This window comes from Cupressus sempervirens, chromosome 11 (assembly GCF_028749045.1).
Source record: "Cupressus sempervirens isolate cs-2001-9-10 chromosome 11, ASM2874904v1, whole genome shotgun sequence".
Lineage (NCBI taxonomy): Eukaryota > Viridiplantae > Streptophyta > Pinopsida > Cupressales > Cupressaceae > Cupressus > Cupressus sempervirens.
The window spans coordinates 784,261,862-784,285,468 of record NC_143128.1 but is presented as its reverse complement, the minus strand read 5'-3'; positions in this window follow the sequence as shown (position 1 = coordinate 784,285,468).

The following is a 23,607-nucleotide window of genomic DNA, read 5'->3' as shown; positions in this document are numbered from 1 at the left end:
ACTAACTTTACATGTTCAAATCTATGTTCAACTCCTCATACATATTCATTTTTTGGCTCCATTATCATCTCAATGTTAGATTGGCAACTCTTCAAGAAATCACCCTTCACTTCTTCACAACTCAATTAAGCCTTCTACTTAGATTTTCTAGTCAAAAACATCAATAATAGCTTCAAATCTTTGAAACTCTTTCAAACACACACTTGTTCTCTACTTTCTTCTCTTCCACATAAGCATACTGAAAGTGATGCAGGAGCATCCTTGGTTGGCTAGAAATCCTACATGTTGGCATGGATTGACCTTGGAGTTGGAGGACTAAGTCAAAGAATGAAGGGTGACTAGGTTGATACTGAGTTAGTTTGGTTGTTTTATTACCTAAGTGACTTGATTAATGAAGATGTTTGGTGATGCTTGGGGCACTTTCTAGATATTGAGAGCTCAGTTTGCACTAGAAGCTCGATAGTAGTTTTTCCCAAGTTAGCTTAGTTAGTGAAGGAAATTGGTCATGTCTATTGGAATGCTAACACTTGGCATAGTTTTCTTTGACACCCGGTTTGGTCTTTGTTCTTGTGGTGCTTGAGTTGTTGGTGAGCCGAATTTTGACATTTTTTAATGTATGAGTATTTAATTTGTGTTGCAACCAACTTGTGGCTTATGGAAACATTTAATGTAAGGGTTGATTTTAATTTGTAATGGGCTAGGTTGACCTGTGGGTTAGTTGGGTATAAGTAGGGGTGTTTTGTGGAGTCTTAAGGGATGAGATAGTAGATCATCTAGCTTGGAGAAGAGGATGAAGTGTAGAAGTGAGTTTTGAGAAGGGCTAGTAGCCGAGGCTTAGGAAATAAGGAGATTGCTTGGTGGGCTTGCAAGCACAACTTTAGATCTTCCTTGGAGGTTTCTACTAGAGTGTGGATCTGGACTAGCTAGGGTTAGTGTTGTGAGTTGGATCTTGAGAGATCTTGTAGAAGTATTTTGTAATTTTCGTTTGTATTTAGCCCTAACCTAGAAGGCCTTACAGTTGGACATATGGCATTTAAACAATTGCTTTATAAATAAAGAGTTGCACTGGTATCATATTGTGTATCTTATTGCTATACTGCCACTGTGTGGTTATTTATAGGGATCCAAATTACCTCCAATAAGGGTACCCTCAGATTCTCACTCCATCAAGTGGTATTAGAGCTCAGTTGTTCCTAAGTGTGTAGATCGAGTGCTGAAGTTGAGGCAATTTGCACCAAGACTTGGGTGAAGGTTGGAAGAGAAGGTCGATCTTGTGGAGCTGATTGATCTTCTAGATTTATTGCCTTGGGTTTGCAAAGGATCTTGTAAGATACCTCCAATAATATTGGACCCTAGAAAAATTTATGATATTAGTGTTGTTGTAGAAGAAAGGATCTCTGAGAAGATTAAAGTATAATTCAAATTTGATATAGCATTGATGAAGAGTGACATGATTGGTAAAATTTTGAGTGCTATAGGTGGTGTACCTCGGCATGTGGGTAGTGAAGATGGTTATGAGGAAGTGGCTAAAGACTTTGAATTTACTTGATCTAGTGGTGAGGACAAAACTAATCATGTAGAGAGACATATTGAAACTAGGGCTGTCAATTTGCTAGACCTAGATCTTAATAAAAGTTGAATCATAAGATGGATGTTTCTAATTTCTTAAGTACTTTGACTCCTAAAGACCTGATTGATTGGATTGGTGAATTGGAATACTACTTTAAGCTTGAGAATATTGAAGATCCACTCAGTGTAAGGTTGGTACAAACTAAGTTTAAAGGACATGCTGATCTTTGGTGGAAAGAACTGCAAAGAGACAGAGAGGAGAAAGATGAAATAAAGATCACTAAATGGAGGTTGTTGGTAACTAAATTGAAGGATGAGTTTATTACTACTAATTATGAACTTGAGTTGTTCAAAAGGTTATAGAATTTGAAACAATAAGGTATGACTATGAAAGATTATACCAAGGAGTTCTATTTAGTTTGGGCATAAAGAATTGTCAAAGGAGTTGGTAGCTTAGATACATTAATGGTTTGAGATTCAATATCAAATATGAGGTTGGTATTTTGAAGATTGATTTGATTGAGGATTCTTATCAGTATGATCTAAAGGTAGAAGATAAGTTGAAGAGGAAATGTCAAGGTAATTCTAGAGGGAAGGAGAAGCAAAATATCTTGGCAAAAGCTAAACCAAGTTAAGAAGATGAACCAAAACCTATTAATCAAAAGAGAAGGATAGGTAGAGGTGAGTTTAAAGGTACTTGCTATAGATATGGTAAAGTAGGGCATAGATCATTTGAATATCCTCATGGTAGGAGAGATGTTGAGAATGAGGTTGAAGGCCATGATAGTCAACTTAATCAAGGAGAGAGTTTATTGGCTTGATTAGTGTTGATTGGTTAGAGGACAATAGAATCTTGTTAAAGGAATGGTTTTTTAGGACTCATTGTATATTTGGTGGTAAAGTCTGTAAGGTGATTATGGATGGTATTAGTATTGACAACCTTTTTGCTGAGGAGATGGTTCAGAAACTTGGTTTGAGAAGAGTAAGACATTTTTATCCTTATAGAATTGCCTAGTTGCAAGATAACTATTTTTTGGAAGTGAGGGAGCAATGCCTTATTGATTTCCAAATTGGGTAGTATAAGGATCAAGTATTGTGTGATATTGTGGACATGAATAGTTGTTATGTGTTTCTTAGTACACCTTGGTAGTATGATTGCATGGATGTGCATGATTGTGTCATGAATGTGTTTATAATTGTGAAAGGTAGAAAGAAGAATTCCCTGATTCCTTTTTTTGAATGAGGAGCTTAGTAGGAGGAACCTAAGTATTAGAAGTCAAGTTGAGTTGGAAGATTCTAAGAGGGTTGGAGATCAACATGGAAAACTGACCTATAGCACACCAAGGATGGATGAAAAGATGAAAAGAAGCAGAAGAAGAGAAAGGAAAAGGATGCACAAGTTGAGGACTTGGAGGATATGTATGTGAAGAACCAAATTGGGATTTATATGCTGAATCCTAGAAGATGTTCTTCCAAATACTGAGAACATCTTTTCAAACCTGGGGTGTTTGATGCAACAACATCCATGGTTGGCTAGCAATCCTACATGTTGGTATGGATTGACCTTAGAGTTGGAGGACTCAGGAAAAGAACAAAGGGTGGCTGAATCGATACTAATTTGGTTTGGTTGTGTTAATTGAGTGTCTCAGTTAATGAAGATGTTCAATGATGCTTGGGGCCCACTCGATAGATATTGGGAGCTCGGTTTACATTGGGAGCTCAGAAATAGTTTTTCCTAAGTCAACTCGATCAATAAAGGATCTCGATTATGTATGGTGGAATACTGACACTTGACATGGTTTTCTTTGACACTTAGTTTGTTCTTTGTTCCTATGGTGCCTGAGTTGTTAGTGAGCCAAATTTTCGCATTTATTTTATGTATGGGTATTTAATTTGTACTACAACAACTTGTGGTTTATGCAAACATTTAATGAAAGGGTTTATTTTAATTTGTAATGGGATAGGCCAACCTATGGCTGGCTTAGGTATAAGCAGGGGTGTATTTTGGAGTCTTAAGGCATGTAACAATAGATTATCTAGCTTGGAAAAGAGGAAGAAGTATAGGAGCAAGTTTTGAGAAGGGCTAGTAGCCGAGGCTTGGGAAACAAGGAGATTGCTTGGTGGGCTTGTGAGCACAAGTTTAGATCTTCCTTATAGGTTTCTACAAGAGTGTGTATTTAGACTAGTTGGGTTTAGTATTGTGAGTTGGACCTTGAGGGAGCTTGCATAACTATTTTGTAATTGCTTTTTGTAGTTGTCCCTAACTTAGAAGGCCTTACAATTGGGCTTATTGAATGTAAATAATTGTTTTATAAATAAAGAGTTGCATTGGTATCATATTGTGTGTCTTATTATTGTGTTTCCACTATGTGGTTATTTGCAAAGATCTAGATTACCTCTAGTAGGGGTAACCTTAGATCCTTGCTACATTAGAAAGTTTGCCTTTGTACCTCTTTAAATATGCAATGATGATCTTTTGCAACTTAATCAACACCGTAGATCTTAGGGTTTGTGATTCAATCTATCAAATACAACATATCTAATCAAATTTTTGGTTATCTCATCTTTTTTAGAAACATCTCTTTAAATTTATCTCTTAGATCATTTACTTAATCCTCTCCTACAATTAAATGATCCAACTCATCAATCCTTATCTTCAACACATTTTCCATATCCAAAGAACTCAACATAGTCGGCTAGAAACTATGATTCCTCTCAAATAATTAAAATGGTGTTCCTTGGCCAACACTAAGTTCTGACACTCGATCATCACTAAATTTCTCAGTTGCTATATAACTTCTTTCTTGACATCAACTTTGTCACTCAGTCGATACTGATGCTCGGTCAACACTAGATTTTCTTGGCACATATAGTGGCTTGGTTGACACTAGCATCACTCGAAATGTACATTAAAATTCCTTGGTCTTTTACTCTATTGCTTGGCCAAGCCTACATAAGTGATCTATCTTTTCTTGCACTTGTCAAGACTTGAACATCACTATCTTCTCCTCTATCAGCATGATTTAAACAATCACTTTGTCTTGTTAAAGTATAACTAATCAAATGTCAATTTGTAGTTTCCTCTTCATAACTTGATATTTCCTCTAGATACTTTTTATATGAAGAACTTCTCAAATCCTCTTCATCAATCAAATAAATATGACATTTAGTTCAGATAATAAATTGTCTTATCAATAGATTTGACATTAGTGACAACACAACAATTTTTTGAATTTTAGTTTCCAAAAACCTATACACATGTACATGCATTTAAAAATTATACATGTTGATCTAATTACTTATTCAATATATATGGGTGTTTATCTATAATAGTTATTCAATATATATATGTGTGTTTTTCTTGTTTATATATATGTAAGAATTTTTCTTAAGGAAAAATTCACCCAAGAACAAAGAACTCAAATACAAGCACAACTATAGACTAGAAAGAGTATGATCAAAATGATGATATATTTATTCAATGTAATGAAAGTACACTAGGATTGCCTATATATAAAGGCCTTTGAGATGCATGTAGAATGCCTAAGAATTAGCTAAATGATAAGTCATACAACCATGCACATGTCCACCAGATATGGGTTATCCTCCATTAAGCACGAAAGTAAGTGCGATGATGAGGGGATAAGCCTACAAGGGTGTAAGACACAAATTTATGTTGTAGACAACATGTGATAAAAAGGGAGTGCAAATAACTATGTTGTCTACATGAAAATTAGTGAATGATGCAAACTCTAGTGTTGTAGACACCATGTGCTAAATTAGAGTTGCATACTTTTGTGTTGTCAACATGACAACTCATAATAGTATGCAAACTCCTAAGTGTCTGACAAAATTAATAATAAGATAATGCAATATAATAAAACAATGCATCAACCTAAGTAAAGTAAACTGTTAATAGTAAATACGTATTTACACCAACACCCCTCCTTAAGTGTAACTTAGGGGAATGCCCTTAAGCTTACAAAAACTAGGATGAAATGCATGATGGGTCTCAACTACTAGGCCATGTTAGGTACCCATGTACATAATGAAAATGCAATCTCTCATAAAGTAGAGAAAGAAGGAAAACCTCATGGGAAAAACCCTCCCGCAAAAAGAGAGATGAAAAGGGATGCATGGATGGATGTTATAATCAAGACCCCCTCATTACAATATACATATAGTATATACAATAGTGAAGAATGAGAAGAACAAGACCTCATAAGAGGAAAAAGTTCCCCCCATAAGAAAGAAAAGGAAGAGAGACAAGGTAGTCCCCCTACCCCCCAATGAAGAATGTCCACCAGTGATTGCTACTCCAAGGAAGAAGCTAGTCCATGAGTGTAGAATGATGTTCCTCCCCTTTGGAAGAAAAAAAGGCAAAAGTACAATCCTAAAGATGTATAGTGTCCCTGAAACCTACTTAAGTGTCCTTGTGTCGATTCTGATGGTTACCCCTTCCAACACTACTAAAAATAATGAATGCTGATCTAGCAAGGATGTCTATTGAACCTATCCCAAGGAGCCAACTATCTCCTCAACTGATAAAGAGACCTTTGACAACTACTATTCATAAGGATCTACACTCACATCAACCTATAAAGATTGATCATGTAGAGAATGGACATGAGGTTTAGAGTGAGCCCTCACAACAACTATAGAAGGATCATCTTTATCAAAGAGAAGATGTGAATCATCAAGGATGTCTCCCAAATCTATGGTGTGTGACTCCACAATCAAACCTGCAATGTCTGCCATGTAGTCGTCAACTAAAGCTAGATCTAGAAGACAAGAAGTACCTTGCTTTGCTGGACCTATCACTATGGCAATGTATGCATGTGGACTATACTGATGCCATGACCTCTTGCTGCAACTATCAATAGAACCCCACATCTGAATCTATTAAAGCACTATCGCTAGTGTCACTATTAGTTTCCATAGTGTATGAAGTGCGGAGAGGATTGGAGGATAAGTTGGGTTGAACTTTCCTCAAAGTGAACATCCTTCTCCACAGAAATCTCATGAGTCTTTGGATCCATAAGTCTGTAAGCCTTAACACAGTCTTCATACCTAATGAAAGTATAAGGCCTAGGTTTTGGTGCCTTATATTCCTTGGAAGATAGGTTTTCCCATGTTGGACAACCAAAGATTTTGAAGTGACTCACAACTGGTTTTCTGCCACACCATGCCTTAAAAGAAGTTTTTCCATCTAAGGCATTATGAGGAGACCTATAAGGTATGTAAGTAGTACTACTAATGGCTTCAACTTCAAGTGCTAGATCAAGAGACTTGGCTTCTATCATGCAACTTGCTATTGCCTTAAGAGTTCTAATCCTCATAGCTACAACATCTTTCTTGTGTGGACTAAATGCTGGTGGGTTCTGAAGATCAATACCCTCAAGTTTGCAAAAGTCTTTAAGTCTTATGTCCACATATCTTCTTTCATTATCCATCCTTAGAACCTTGATGCCTTTCCTTGATTTGTGTTCAACATGAGTCTTAAAGGCTTGAAGCTTATGAACCACTTTAATTTTGTGATGAGGAAAGTAGACCCATGTGAATCATGAAAAGTCATCAACAAAAGTAAGGATTTAGTGGCCTTGGTTGACTGATGTCACTGCAAAGGGTCTTGCTAAAACCATGTGAACCAACTAGAGAACAACTCGTGCTCTAGAAGACTTCCCTTTATCATACTTATCCTCAATATGCATATCCACTAAACATGATGAATATTCATGCTTAGAAAATTTGATGTTAGGTAGACTTTTGACCAGGTGTTTGAAGTAAATTTGCTAAAGGTAGCAGAAGTCAAGATGACCAAACTGCTCATGCCATAATGTAGTTTGAGAATTAGAGTGAGTCAACAAGGCTTGAGAAGGAGACTTAGGCACAAAGAGGGAGAAGGAATAAAGCCTCTTGTCATGATTGACTTTCCCCACTACAACCAATGAATCATCTCTAAGACTACACACCATCACTGAACCTTGAAGGAACTCAACTTTATGTCCATCTCCAAGGTGAGTGATTTGATAAACTAAGAGGAGATTGGAGCTAAGGTTTAGAACATAGAGAACATATTTGAATTCCACATTTTCCATTTCCACATGTCCTCTTCCTTCAGCTTCCATTTTGGTATCATCTCCCATGAAGATGTGCGGTACTTATGACTGCTTCAATGAAGAAAAGTCTCCCTTTGAAGAACCCATATGATAGGAGGCACTTAAATCAAGAATCCACTCTAAAGAAGAACTTGTATTTTCCATAAGTGCTTGCCCTTTTCCATTTGAAGAGGTTGGAGTTGAATCCTTGGAAGTACTTGGCACTTGAAATTTGATATTCCTAAGTAGATTTTTCAACTCATCAATTCTCTTAGTCTTGCAATGATGCTCATCATGATTTGGCTTTTTGCAATATGCACAAAAAAGTTTTTCCTTCTTTTCATTACTTCCCTTCTTGTTGGAAGAAAAATTGTCTTGTTGTGAGGAGGATTGTTGTGTCTCAGATTGTGATATTTGCTTCCACTACTTCTTCATGTTGTTGCTAGAACTTCTCCCTCCTTGACTTGATTGGTGCTCATCACTAGCCACCAATTATTTGGTCTTTGATGTTGTGAGAAGTCCCAAATCTATCAAGTGAGATTGTTCAAAAATTAACATCTCTGTAAATGCATCAAATGTAGGCTTTTCCTAAGAACTTCCCATGGTCAACCTATGAGTATTATAACTCAAAACAAAGGAGGCATACTCTATAGGTAGCCTTTTCAGGATGTGATGAATCAACTTGTCATCCTTCATGGGATTTCCATAATCTTTAAGTAGTGCCCTATACTCATTGGCTTTGTTGATGTAATCCTGAATTGTGTCAAAGTTCTTTGGATCCAAGAGAAGTAGATTGTCCTCAATCTGAAATCCCTTTTCCTCATCCACCTTACCATACAATGATTCAAGTTTGTCCCAAGTAGGTTTGGATTCTGTGAAATTGGCAATGTGGAAGAAGAGATCTCTATGTACACAACTCTTGATAACTCCTAAAGCCCAACTGTCTATAATTTTCTAATCAATGAGTTCTTTAGCATTAGTGGGTTTTGGAATTGTACCATCAACATAAAGATTTAGACCTTTTACCATTAATCTACTCCATACAATATCTTTCCATGTAGAATAATTGTGTGAAGTTAGAAGTGGACATTTAGGTGAACCCATGATGTAGAAATAAAAAGAGCACATAAGAGAGACACAAAACACAACCTCCCTTTTCACTCAATCAAAAGAAATCCCCCACACCTCCTCCCCCCCCCCCCCCCAAAAAAAAAAAAGATGTTGCACTTTATATGTAGTGTGTGTACAGTAGGCCACTTGTCAAAATATACAAAGTGGACTTCTAATTTTTCTTTTTACAACTACCTTTTGAGGCTCAAATCTGTCACTAAGCACTGTAGCTTAGATCTACAATAATTCTAAAAAGTAATCAAAGCAATATAATGTAGAAAAGCCCTAATTCTGAAAGTGAGATTTTTGTCTACACAACCCTAGAATCTGACTATAGATCTAGAAAGTAGACAAAAAATAATGCACTTTCACAAAAAATGAAACCTGAAAAAGTGTCTAGATGAGCTCGTATGGAGTGTTTGAAGTTGCAAAATGTAGGATTAAACAAGTATAGTTACTAAAAAATGCAATTTTTGAATAATCCTTCCACCAAAACTAGAAAAGAACACCACCATTGAAAAGTTCAAGAAATTCTACCCAAAATATAAAAAACCACACTTGATTTGGAGTCCGAATGACCAGTTATGGTCTCACAAATTCAAGTTGCCAAACCAAAAATCAATCTAGAGAGGGGTCTAGAAAGAAAATTGCATGCTTATATTTGATGGTCAAAAGACCATCACAATAGCTATAAAATGCCTAAAAATGATAGTTAGTGGCCATCAAATTTAACCTCATGTTTGGTTGAGGTTGGCAAAAAAAATTTCCCTAGGGTGATGTGGTAGCTGACAAGACGTATTATACTATACGAAACAATACATGTGGCATATGATGTGGGTATGGAAGTATTACATATCAATGTGTGGAAAAATTTGATAGGGTTCCTACGTGGTGGACAACTTGCTACCAAGGGTTGTGATGTGGCAAAGTGTCCACATGGCATGATGGGCCTACTACATTGTCTGTGTGGCAGGTGGCTAGGTCCAACATGGAAGGTTTGAAAAATAGGGCACCAAAAACTTTGTCACAATGCCAAAACTATTAAAGGCACTACCAGAATTTCTATGCATTGGTGGGAATAGTTATTAGATTACCACAGAAGGAATCTCTTACATCATGAGAGAACCTTGTACATCAAAAGTTTGATGGTGATGCTAGAATTGTTGGCATTGCCAGAATCATTAAAAGATGGACCGAAAAAAGAAACCATTGCCAAGTTTGGAAATCGCGATGCCAGATTTGTTGAAAAATAGTCGTGAGCACAATGTTTAATCCCACATTGATAATGTGGGAAACCTTTGAAAGGTTTTTAAAGAATAGCCCGCAGAGAGCAAGGAAAAGAGGTCACTAGTATGAGGTGCCTTCACCAAAATTTTGCTGGGCCACCGGTTATACATGTGGTGACAAAATTTATAAAGCCAGAATATACTACCAGTTTATTCTATACTCGCAGGAATACACTGTGATGCTTGTAGATTAGAATATGCTTAGTTGAATGAATATTCAAATTTTAGCGCCAGGGCGTGATTGCCCAGTTCTGCAAAAGAATTTTCTCTATAGGGTTGCCTAGCCTAAAAAATTTCAAAAAAAATATCTGAAAAAGAAGATAGACAAATAAATTACAAATCCAAAAAATAGTTAATTAGATCTACAAAATGACCATACTTGAGCTGAAAATGGGGGCCTCCGGGTGCCAATTTGCAAATTTTTTTTAACCTCATGATCGAATTTGGCCTAGGGTAGTCAAATTTATAGCCAATTTGCACCGAATCAATGTTTCAAATGCAATGGTGAGGTTTGTTCTAGCTCTAGACACTCCCAATTTTTGTGGTACTTCAGATTTGGGTCGAGGTGCTGAAGCAACAATAGTCTTGAATGAATATGTGAAGAGAGATTCCCCAAGCTCTAATACCATGTAAGAATTTTTCTAAGGAAAAATTCACCCAAGAACAAAGAACTCAAACACAAGCACAACTATAGACCAGAAAGAGTATGATCAAAATGATGATATATTCATTTAATGTAATGAAAGTACACTAAGATTGCTTGTATATAAAGTCCTCTAAGATGCATCTAGAATGCCTAAGAATCAGGTACTTGATAAGTCATACAACCATGCATGTGTCCACTAGAAATGGGTTATCCTCCATTAAGCACGAAAGTAAGTGTGATGATGAGGGGATAAGCCTACAAGGGCATAACATGAAAATTTATGTTGTAGACAACATGTGCTAAAAAGGGAGTGTGAATAACTATGTTTGCTACATGACAACTTAGTGAATGATGCAAACTCCAGTGTTGTAGACACCATGTGCTGAATTAGAGTTGCATACTTCTATGTTGTCAACATGACAACTCATAAAAGTACACAAAATCCTAAGTGTCTCACAAAATAAATAATAAAATAATGCAATATAATAAAATAATACATTAACCTAAGTAAAATTAAGTAAAATGTAAATAGTAAATAGTAAATGGTGCTTTCTATGCCCTAATCTATAGGTGCTACTAGATGAACTAGGTGATCTCATCAGTTCTTCAAAAGATTGATAAGTAGGAGATGATTTCCACAGCTAGTCAAATTGTGATGTGAATATCAGGATTTAACTGTGTGATTTTTGAGTCAAACTTGATGACCCATGTTTCATGAGTAGTGATTCAACATGAATCCATCTCTCATGAGAACAAATGGAACACTTAGCACTCTTCAAAAGATCTTATTGCTTCACTAGGATTATTCATCCTTTCCACAAGTTTCATCTCAAATCTTATGTCGATCACTTTATGATCTCAAATTTTCTATCTCCGTGTCTTTTCTATATAGTTCTTGATTTGCAAGTATCAATTGATCATCATGTCTAGCTAAGTATCTGTAATATTTTGTACATCAGACAACCTTTCTTCAAGTCTAGTAACAATTTGTTTTTTGTCTTCCTCTGCTACAACTTTATCTTTTTCAACTTTCTTATTTTGCTTGGTCACTCCATATATCCTTACTAATGGAATTTCGTGTTCTTTTTTCACTAATCTAACTTTATCATTTAGAATAGTATTCTTTTCCAATTGATCTTCAATAGGTACATTGATTTCATTGAAATTTTGATGCAATGGAGCAAGCGATGGAGCCAAACATATAAGTCTTCAAGGACAAGAGTAGCCCTCAAGATGCTCTTCACTAAAGTGCTGAATAAAAGGTTTCCTCCACAAGCCAAGATGCCTTAAACACATATCACAAGTGTTGGAAAAGACTAGTTTAAGGTTATCACAACCCAAGTGAACAAGGTAATCCTAATCACTAGGATGCTCCGAGTTCTCCTAGACAACTAATCACTAGTTGCTTACAAGGAAAAATGATAACTTTTGTCAGAAGACCCCTAAAACATAAATTAGGACCAGGGGTGACTCTAGGATGGGAATCTAGTCTATTAAGGTCCTAAGAAAAGTGGGATGATGGATAGATCCATACTATTTAACTTTATTCCAATAGTTGCATAATTCACAATTCATCCTCTAGGTTTATAGCCCTTAAATATTGTAAGAAAAACTTGAGTTGAGAAAAATCCACATAACCCCATACACTACGCATGCATTTTCATACCCTTTTGGGGTTCACTAAACATACCTAAGCATTAGGACTTGAGGACATAAATAAATTAGGTTTTACTTACTTTCTCTCCTAGGCAATTAGCCTTATTTGGCCTCCAATAAAAAAGGAAGTATACTTTCTCTTTTCCAAAACTCCAATTTAACAATTGGATCATGAGGGGGCATACAAGTCCAGGTCATAAACTAAATCCCAAGTCCTAATAATTCTCTGGAGTGAGTTATGGGAGTTGTTGTTCAATGCTAAGGACATGAACATGGGACTTGCATGCCTAGCACATCAAATTTCATCCTGCCTCCTACATGTTATTTTCTAATACCAAAAGCATCTTAAAATATAGGTTCAATACTTGGATTTCACCAGAGGCCATTAGATTCCGATGGTGAAATCCTAAGATATGACTAATTTTGTATGAAACCCTAAGTTTAGAAATAAACTATGACAATATTTGCAAAAACATAGATATATGGAGTTCAAAAATGATTTAATAATTAAAACCAAATGCATTTGAAAGTTAAATCATCCAAGAATCCAAAAACATGATCTATTTGTACATGTATATACAATCTATTACAACATTGAATTTGCAGGAAAATAGTGTTATTTTTATTGATTCAAAATAAAAAGTATGCATTATGTCCTACCAAATACTTGAAGGGGCTTATGTAGGCATCCTCAATGGTCATAACAACTTGTCAAACCAAATTTGGTTGTTGGGGAGTGAAAATATGATTTTTTCTTCTTTTTGTTAAAAGTTGCTTGACAACTTTTTAGCAACTTTGCAAGAAATATGTTAACTTTTGTAAGAATTGATTAAATAATGATCAAAGCTAACCTAAATGGTCCAACATGGATCTAAACATGTTAAGAAAATGAAAATAAGGAAATATTCTAAAAACTAATTTTATTTGAATCCTTTGACCAATAGTTGACCAAGGGCTTATAATGTGCCAATCATAGAATTAGGTCTTACAATTGGGTCCAAATGAATAACCTTTATTCCTAACCTATCCTAATAGTTACAAGGACATCCATGAAGTCCAACAAGTTCATAGAAACACTTAGATTTATGAAGGTGCTCCTGCACCATACTCCCTAGATTTTTAAACTCAAGTTCCCATTTGAGGTTAACTATTCAATAGAGGTGCCATGTTTTATTTGATCCTCTGTCATCCAAGTTGCATCAATGTTGAGGATGCCTTTCCATTTCACTAAATTCTACTTGAAATACAACTGAGAAAGTAAACTTTGAGAAGTAGGGGGGGTTTGAATCAGTCCTTCAAAACTTTAACCATAAAATCATTCACCACGCATCCATTTCACAATTTGTATATAAATTGAAATAGCTAGTTAAACATATTCATCCATAGCATGAATATGATCTTATTTTGGGTCAAAAGTTCATATGCCGAGCCAATGCTATGATCACTCCTCACCTAGGATCCATTATGTTTTTGGATTTTGCTCGACCTTGTATGGTGTCAACAATTTTAGCATATGATATGAGTAAGAGTGTAAGCACACTTGGGTTAAAGAAGTTAGCAAGGAAGCAAGTAGGGGAGTTATTCTTAGATACTATTGTTGGCGGGTGGGTTGAAGGTGAAACCTTTGATCCAATTTATCTCAAAGCCATCAAGGATGATATTACCAAGTTCTTCGATGTGATTCGTAATTCCCTACCAATAGGACTTCCACCTCAAAGGCATGTCAACCATGTAATTGAGCTTGTGATAGATGCTAGGCCATTAGCTCAAGATCATTACCATCTCTCCAACCCAAAAATAGTTGAGTTGAAGAGACTGTTAAGTGAGCTTGTGGGGGCTAGGTACCTCAGGCCATCACATTCTCCTTGTGCAGTAGAGGTGCTATTTCAAAAGAAGAAGGATGGCTTGCTAAGATTATGTGTTGACTACTGAGCTTTGAATAAATTGACTATCAAGAATAAATATCCTTTGCCACTGATTACAGTGAGGCGAGGTACTTCACTAAGCTTGATCTCCACCAAGGCTACTATCAACTTTGAATCACTCTTGGTGATGAAGAGAAAATGGAGATAACTACTAGGTTTGGGAGCTTTGAGTTTTTGATTATGTCATTTGGGCTGACTAACACCCCTTTCCTTTTAACACTCTTATGAATGATATCTTTAGAAACTTGCTAGATTGTTGTGTGGTAGTTTACCTAAATGACATATTAGTGTATAGTAGATCATTGCAAGAGCACCAAGAGCACTTGTTAGAGGTGTTCTCAATTATGAGAGACAACCAGTTTTTTTCCAAGAAAGAGAAGTGTTGTTTTTCATAGCACTAACTAAATTTCTTGGGCAATGTTGTTGGACATGGTAAGATTCAACCATAATTAGATAAACTACAAGCCATTTTGGATTGGGAGCCAATTACTATAGGCATTTTGTACAAGGGTATTCTAGGCTTATGACACCTATCATAGATTTTCTTAAGAAAGATAGAGGATGGCATTGGGGCTAGAAGCATCAAGAGTTGTTTGAACTACTCAAAGAGAAATTGACTTGTGAGCTAATTCTATCATTATTAAAGTCTTGATGCATCAAATTTTGCAATCAGTGGAGTCCTGATGCAAAATAGTCATCCAGTGGCATATGAGTCAAGGAAATTGAATGACCATGAGAGGAATTACCCTACACATGAGAAGGAAATGGGGGCCATTATTCATTGTCTCAAAACATGGTGTCATTACTTACTTGGTGTGCCTTTTATCATCAAGACTAATAATGTGAGTTCTACATACTTCAAAACCCAAGCCAAGCTAACACCAAAGCAAGCTTGATGGGAGGAGTTCATGGTAGAGTTTGATTTTGAATTGGTCCACAATCTCAACTGACACAATGTTGTAGTAGATGCGCTAGGAGTAGTGGCCAAAGTAGAAGATATGCAGTAGTTTGGAAGTTGACTAGAGTTGAACAAAGATATGATAGGTCAGATTAAAGAGGGGCTTGAAGCTGATAATTAGGCTCACCAAATTATGCTCCAAGTTTGAGCTAGGAAAATGAGAAGGTTCAATTATTTTGATGAAATCTTATAATTTGTAGAAGGTAGAGTATACATTCCTAAATGGAAGGAGTTGATGAAGGAACTATTGTAGGAGTGTCACGATTCTGCCTAGAGAGGGCATCCGGGGTAGTATAGAAGACTTACTCTCCTAGAACACAAGTTCTTTTGGCCAAAAATGAGGAATGATATTGTGTAGTATGTAAGGATATGTCTTGTTTACCAACAAGATAAGCTGGTTCTTTATTACCTAGTGGTTTTCTGCAACTGTTGCCTATTCCTATTCAACCTTGGGTGAGTATTTCCATCAACTTTATAACCTAGTTACCTCTTGTTGATGGGTTTGAGATCATCATGGTGATAGTAGATTGATTCAAAAAGTATGGAACATTCATTACATGTATGTACTTGTTTACTATTGAGGTAGTGGCTCAACTATATTTCAGTAATGTGGTGAAGTTGTGGGGTGTACCTATTAGCATGATCAATGATAGGGACCCTAGGTTCACTTCTAAGTTTTGGACTCAAATGTTCAAATTATTTGGAACTTGGTTGCTAATGAGCATGAGTTACCATCCTCAAATGGATGGGTATACTAAAAGGGTTAATGCATTTCTAGAGGATTACTTGACACATTTTGTGAATGGTGATTAAAAGAATTGGCTAGTGTTGTTGGAGATTGCCTAGTTCAGATATAATATGCAAAAAAGTGGTTCGAGCTAGTACTCACTTTTGAGTTGGCAATTGGTTAGTAACCTCTAACACTACATACTTTGTTAAGTGTTTATTAGGGTAGTGATGCTACAACAATGGATGTGGTTAGAAGGTGGAACAATCAAGTTGATTCAACAAGGTATCACCTCATGGTTATTGGTGATTGGATGAAGAAATTTGTGGATCATAGAAGGCATGAAATTGAGTTCAAGATTAGCAATAAAGTATTATTGAGAATGAACCTAGATCAATTTAAAGCTCCTTTTAGTATCATCTCATCTTTGGTGCGTCATTGGGATAGGCCATATGAGGTGGTCGTCAAAGTGGGTATACAAACTTAATCTACCTCTACATTTAAAGGTCATCCAATATTTCACATTTCTTAGCTAAGGCCCCATAAAGCTGACCTTTATGATCTTGCTCAGAACATTCCTATGCATGGGCCAAAAAATGTGCTGGATAACACCACTTCTTGAGTGAAGGAAATTATGGGCACAAGGGTGCGTGGTATTGGCAAGAAAGTGGTAAGGGAATTCTTGGTGATCTGGGAGGATGCAAGAGAAGGAGATCTGATATGGGAAAAACTAGAAGTTCTATGGCTGCACAATGAGAAGAAAGTTGTGGAATTTCTCATAGGGAGGAATTCTTCTTGGCATGAGTAAAATTGGACACTTGATCTTTCTTATAGTCTTTGAAATAAGAATGCACCGACGTCAGGATGTTGCCTAGTTTAAGTGGGGGAGAATAAGCTGAGTTCAAATATTTCAAATTGGGTTTCCTGGATGAAAAATAGATGCATAGAGATGATTTAGCTAGCACACTCCTCTATTGAGCTTGAGATAGAAGTGTATTTCTTTGAAGGTGAAATGCTCCATAAGAAAGCACACTTGGATTGAAGGAAATTTGATGGGTTGCTGAGGTTTGTGAATAGATCTCAACAAATAGATTGAGATCGAATGGTTTGATATCATTTGGAGGAAACACTCTTAGTTTCCCTACTTGTGTGGTAGGATTGGTGATCAAGCAAGGTTTTCATTGGCAAAAGTAAGTAGCCATAGATTACTAATATTCTACTTGCTAGTTTGTTAGCCAACAAGATGGATCTCTGAGATCTTCTAAGACACTTTAGATCTTCCTACTTAATCTAGACACCTAGTCCATTTTGACAAGAGGAGAGAGAGGGAGTTGTGTTTAGAAGTAGAGTTTTAATTTTAGCTTACTAGGATAGTTTGATTTGAAGTTTGTTAATTTTTTTTACTAAGGCAACATTGGATAGATAGGATTACAAGATTCAATCAGTGAATTTGACATAATGTCTTTTGGGGCTGTAACTTGACCGCAAGCATTATCAGTAGAATCTAACATGGCATGATGGATGACATATTGTAAGTGATTGATATCTTTTATGAATGATGAATTTGTGTTGGCCTAAACTATTTTATTGTCATAATCCTAATTCTTGAATGCATGCTTGTTATAACTGTTCATTTTTTTGGTGAATTGACCTAGTTTTGAGGGCCAAGAAAAGTGGCATCTTGGTGCCATAAAAAAATCAAAATATGGAGATACCACTCATCATGATGGAGCTCAAGTGTAACCTAGTAAAGTCAGTGCCCATAGTTAGCCTAAGACTAAGGATTGGCTGCTTGATCATGATTCACATCTTGAAACCTTGGAGGCCACAAAATTTGAGGAACATCTCAACATTATTGAGACTTCCCAACTTGAGCTAATCGAAAAGGCTAAAGAAATTGAGGACACCATGAAAGGTTTCAAACAAGAGTTACGATTCTTGAAGGAAGGCTATTCTTTGCATAGTTCAATGTTGCAAGGCAACACCAGTGTCACCAAGCTAGCAAACCTAACTATAGAGTATGATGGTGATCAAGATGATAAAATGGTTGACGATTTCCTTTTGTATGAGTTCTTGTCTAGTACCATAGATATGCTGGATGATGTTCAGCTAAATCAAGTCATAGTATATTTTACTGGTAGTACCAAAATTTGGTGTAGGACCCATCTTAGCAACATGTGAGCAGCAAGACCAACTCAAAAGATCAATAATTGGCAAGGTTTGAAGGTTACTCTTCAAGAACAGTTTTGACCTAGGAATAGTGATTAGGTAATTTGAGCTAGGTTTAATGAGCTAAAGAACATAGGTAAGGTTCATGAGTATGTGAAGTCATTTTAGGTTCTTGACCTCGAATGTAGAAAGCTTAACAATTTCAAAAAGTTTTACTTGTTTATGCGAAACCTTGAAACTTGGGCAGTAGACAAGTTACACTAACAAAGGGTAGAAACCTTAGCAGATGCTATCACAGTAGTAGATCAACTTCTCGACTACAAAGGAGATGTAGCCAAGGGTTTTGGTAGTGCATGGAAAAATCATGGTCAAAGAAATAACTTTAGATCTTGGTGAGATCAGTGAATTGCCTTACAAGAAGAACAATGTTAAGCCAAAATAGAAGTCTGCAATGAGAAGAGGATCAAAACAGTAGTCAAAGAAGTAGGCCCTGGCTACCAAGAGAAAAGATGGAAATGGGAAGGCTTCCTTTATTTGCAACAAACTTGATCATTGGGCACATGAGTTTCTAGAGCGAGCAAGAGTAGCAGCAATTCTTGAGGAGAAGGTACCTGACATGGGTGTCTTGCATTTTATGAATACACTTAAAGAAGCTCTTGATAGCTAGTTGACCAAGCATGACCAACATGAGCTGTGTTATGTGGAGACATTCTATAAATATTTTTTAAAGTTCTCACCATGATTGACTTAGGCACATCTCACAATTATATGGCAATAAATAGGGAAATAAGTTTGGGTTTGCAAATCAACCCATCTGATACTTGCTTGAAAGCTATTAGTAGTCTAGCTAGGAGGATTGAGGGTGATGCTAAATTTTTTATTATGCAAGTTGGTTCTTCCCAAGGTTTGGTTAATCTTGTAGCCATAAAGATGTAGGAATTTGATTTGATTTTGGGTCAAGATATCTTACACTGAGCCATTGTTGTGATTACTCCTCACCTAGGATGCATTATGGTTTTGGATTCGGCTCAATCTTGTATGGTGTCAACAATTTTAGTATATGATACAAGTAAGAGGGTAAGCACACTTGGGTTAAGGAAGGTAGAAAGGAAGCAAGAGAGGGAGTTGTTCTTGGTTGCGATCATTGGTAGTTGGGACAAAGGTGAAACTTTCAATCCAACTAATCACAAAGCCATCAAGGATGTTATTACCTAGTTTTCCAATGTGATGCCTAATTCCCTACTCGTAGGACTTCCACCTTGAAAGCATGTTGACCATGTAATTGAGCTCATGATAGATGATAGGCCACTAACTCGGGCTCCTTACCATCTCTCCAGCCTAGAAATGGCTGAGTTGAAGAGACAATTAAGTGATCTTGTGGAGGCTGGGTACCTTAGACCATCACATTTTCCTTATGTAGCACTGGTGCTATTTTAGAAGAAGGACGGATTGCTAAGATTGTGCATTGACTATCAAGCTCTAAATAAGTTGACTGTTAAGAATAAATATCCTTTGCTACTGATCATAGACATCTTTGATTATTTTCTTGAGGCCAGGTACTTTACTAAGCTTGATTTCTACCAAGACTACTAACAAATCCGAATCGCTAATGGTGATGAAGAGAATACGACAATAACTACTAGGTATGAGAGCTTTGAGTTTTTGATTATGACATTTGGGCTAACTAATGCCCCTACCACTTTTAGCACTCTTATGAATGATATCTATAGACACTTGCTAGATCATTGTGTGGTAGTTTACCTAGTTGACATATTAGTGTATAATAGATCATTGCAAGAGCACCAAGAGCACTTATCAAAGGTGTTCTCAATTCTAAGAGACAACTAGCTGTTCACCAAGAAAGTGAAGTGTTGTTTTGCATAGCAAGAAGTAAATTTCTTGGGCCATGTTGTTGGACATGGTAAGATTCAAATGGAATTAAATAAGTTACTACAAGCCATTTTGGATTGGGAACCTTTAAAGAATGTCCATGAGGTGCAACAGTTCTTGGGATTGGCCAATTACTATAGGCATTTTGTACAAGGGTATTCTAGGCTTGCAACACCTATCACAAATTTTCTTAAGAAAGATAGAGGATGGAATTGGGGCTAGAAGTAGTAAGAGTCATTTGAACTACTCAAAGAGAAATTGACTTGTGAGCCAGTTCTATCATTATTGAAGTATGGTGAACCATTCAAAGTGTAGAAATATGCATCAAATTTTGCAGTCAGTGGAGTCCTGATGTAAAATGGTCATCTAGTGGCATATGATGTACCATGCACATGAGAAGGAAATGACAACCATTATTCATTGTCTCAAAATATGGCATCATTACTTACTTGGTGTGCCTTTTATCATCAAGATCGATAATGTGAGTTCTACATACTTCAAAACCCAAGCCAAGCTGACATTGAAGCAAGCTCAATGGTAGGAGTTCATGGCAAATTTTGATTTCAAATTGGTCTACAATCCTGATAGACATAATGTTGTAGTAGATGCACTAAGTCAGAAGACTTAGTTAGGAGCAGTGGCCGACGTAGAAGATATGCAACAATTTGGAAGTCAACTGGTGTTGAAAAAGGATATGATAAGTTAGAATAAAGAGGGGCTTGAAGCCAATAGTTAGGCTCACCAAATTATGCTTTAAGTTTGAGCTGGGTGAATGAGAAGGTTCAATAACTATGTTGTTGTCTTAATTCCATTTTTGTCAGATGTATCACTTCTATCCTCTAACTTATCTCTTATGTTCTCCTTTAATTGGTTTTGCAATGTATCTCAATTCACAATTCCTTAGCCACCATGAATGATCTATTTTCACATGCAAACATCTCTCTCCACAAATACAATGTTTAGGGCTTTCCTTCCTTTAGAAAAACTAGGTGACTTAGGGTTAGGTATGAATCAACAATTGTGATTCACCCATTTTGTCATTTCTCATTTTGTCACTTAATCCATCCCTTTTACTAATTGGTTGTATGTACAACATAGGGATCCTTAATATAGATTTGTTCTTATCATTTAGAATCACATAAAAAATTCTTAAGTTGGCTAAAAAATGGTTTACATAGAAGTTTGTTCCATTACAAACAACTATGTCCAAAATTATTTTACTCAGCACTTGAAGTCTAGTATGTGCAACATCCATTGTATCTTCATTGTTGTAACTCAACCTCAAATGACTTGTCATGCATTATATCACTCAACATCAACTATATGCTCAACACTTGAGTGACTCAACACTTACTAGTTACTTAGTACATACTGTATATCTTGCTTAGCATATACTATCTGACAACTTATGCTCGACATACATTACTTGTTTGGCATAAACTAAGTTCTATCTTGTAAATGACTTAAGTGTATTATAACTCATATGTCAAAACCAATCTAAGATTAACAATCTCCCCCTTTGACATGAGTGGCAAAACTACTTGGTTATGCATGAATATCCTTAACTTATGAGCTTAAATTAGATAATCTCCATTTAGTACTTGGTTTACATACAAAATTTCAAACCTTCAAAATTTTGTAAAACTTGTGACTTATCAGTCATACCTCAAAATTTTTATAACTCCCCCTGAGTTGATTGTGTTTTTCTGAATATGACTGAATACTCCTACTAAGTAAATTTGCAATACTATTGTGCTGGATCTATTTCTATACTAACTCCCCCTTTGTTTGGCTCCCCCAAAACTTATGCATTCTCCTCTTTCATCTCATTCTCCCTCTTTTTGACACTTATGTGATGGGTGGTACATGAATAGTGTGTTTTTCTGAGAATGATTTATGGAACTTTATTATGAGCTTTAGTGTTGCATCCCAATTTTCACATGCTACTTCTAAAGATTTTATTAGAATAGCTAACTTTGCAGCAAGGTTAACTAGGCCTTCATGAGTAGAATGATGGGGATATTTATTCATCGATGTTTCTACAAAGGCTAGTTCCTTATGTAACACCTACATATGAGTGGTCAACATGGACTACATGTTGATTAGTGTAGCCCTAATGTTGGCATCTTGAGCTTGCAATGATGCTAACTAACCTTGTGCTGACAACAATTGTCTAAAATGAGACTAACTTTGAGCAGAAGATTGTTTTATTATTTTACATGTAGTCTTCAAATCTCCCTCCATGTTTTCAATGTGTCTCTACACTTCTTGTGTGAACAGGGGTACATCACATAACTTGTGTAGAGATAGAAAATATTCTCCAATAGTTTCTTCACACCATCAATTTTGGCTGCTAACTCAACTTGACTAAGTGCAATAGAACATTATATCTTTTTAGTTGCCTTGGAATGAAACTTCTTCTCAGACCATTCTAACAATTTGATATTTGTGTCTAGGTCTTCATCATTGATCTTCTCCATAATATTTTTCAACTCCTCAATGATTGGCTTGGCTTCATTAGATGAAAGTAGGATGAATGCATCAAGAAATATGTCGTTGATGTTATGAAGTGCTTGTTTATGCCTATGCTCCCTTTTGAGTAGTTATTGGTGCTTCTTTCTAGATAAAGCATCCTACAATATGCCCATTTTCTCTATGGTGATTGATGTAAGATCAAACTTTGGCAATTCAATCACCTTATTTAAGTTGATATCACCATAATATGTGACCTCATCAACCTTAGATGTTCTAGGACTAGGCCTTGATGAATACAAGGGTGTAGCTTCTATAGTAGGCCTATGAAGTGCTTGACTAGGAATAGGATTAGTAGTATCTGGTAGGGTAACTAGTGTCTAAATTACTATTACTTCCTCTAGTTTTTTAGTCAAGACTAAATCTTCAATCCTATCCTTCTCCTTTTCTATGATCTATGTATCACCTAGTGCTTGTGTTGTAGGTGTAGTATTGGCTTCTTGACCTATTTGGATTGGTGTCCCATCTTTCTCATCTATTTAAACTGCATATACAAAAACATTTTGCACCAATGTGCCTACATGTGAGGAGATTGTGTCCCTCCTTTGATATACTACCATAAGCATGGTATATTACACTTATGTAGATTGAGGAGGGACATTAGATAATTCTTGAGTTTTCTCCCTTGTAGATGCCAATTCTACATTCTCAATCTCATCCACAATCACCAATATAGGATGACTGCATAGTTTTGCCTTGGTGGTGTTATCAATAAATATTTTCTTCATATCCTCCTCTATTAAGGGATTGATGTTTAGAGTAGATTTGTCAGAGACATCCTTGATCTTTATTGTTTCTATTTGTTGATCCTCTTTATCCACATGAGGTGGACTAACACTTGGCATATCTACCTTTGGTACATTCTGATCTTCTTGTTACTCTTCCTCAGCTATAGCCTCTATATCTAATTATTTTATAGTGCCTTCCTCATGTCCTTCCCTTATAAATTTATCTTCCTTATCCTCTTCTTCTTCATCTCCTTCTACCACTTTATCAAATTGTTCCTTGAGATTTTTCACAATATTGTTCTTCTTCCTCATC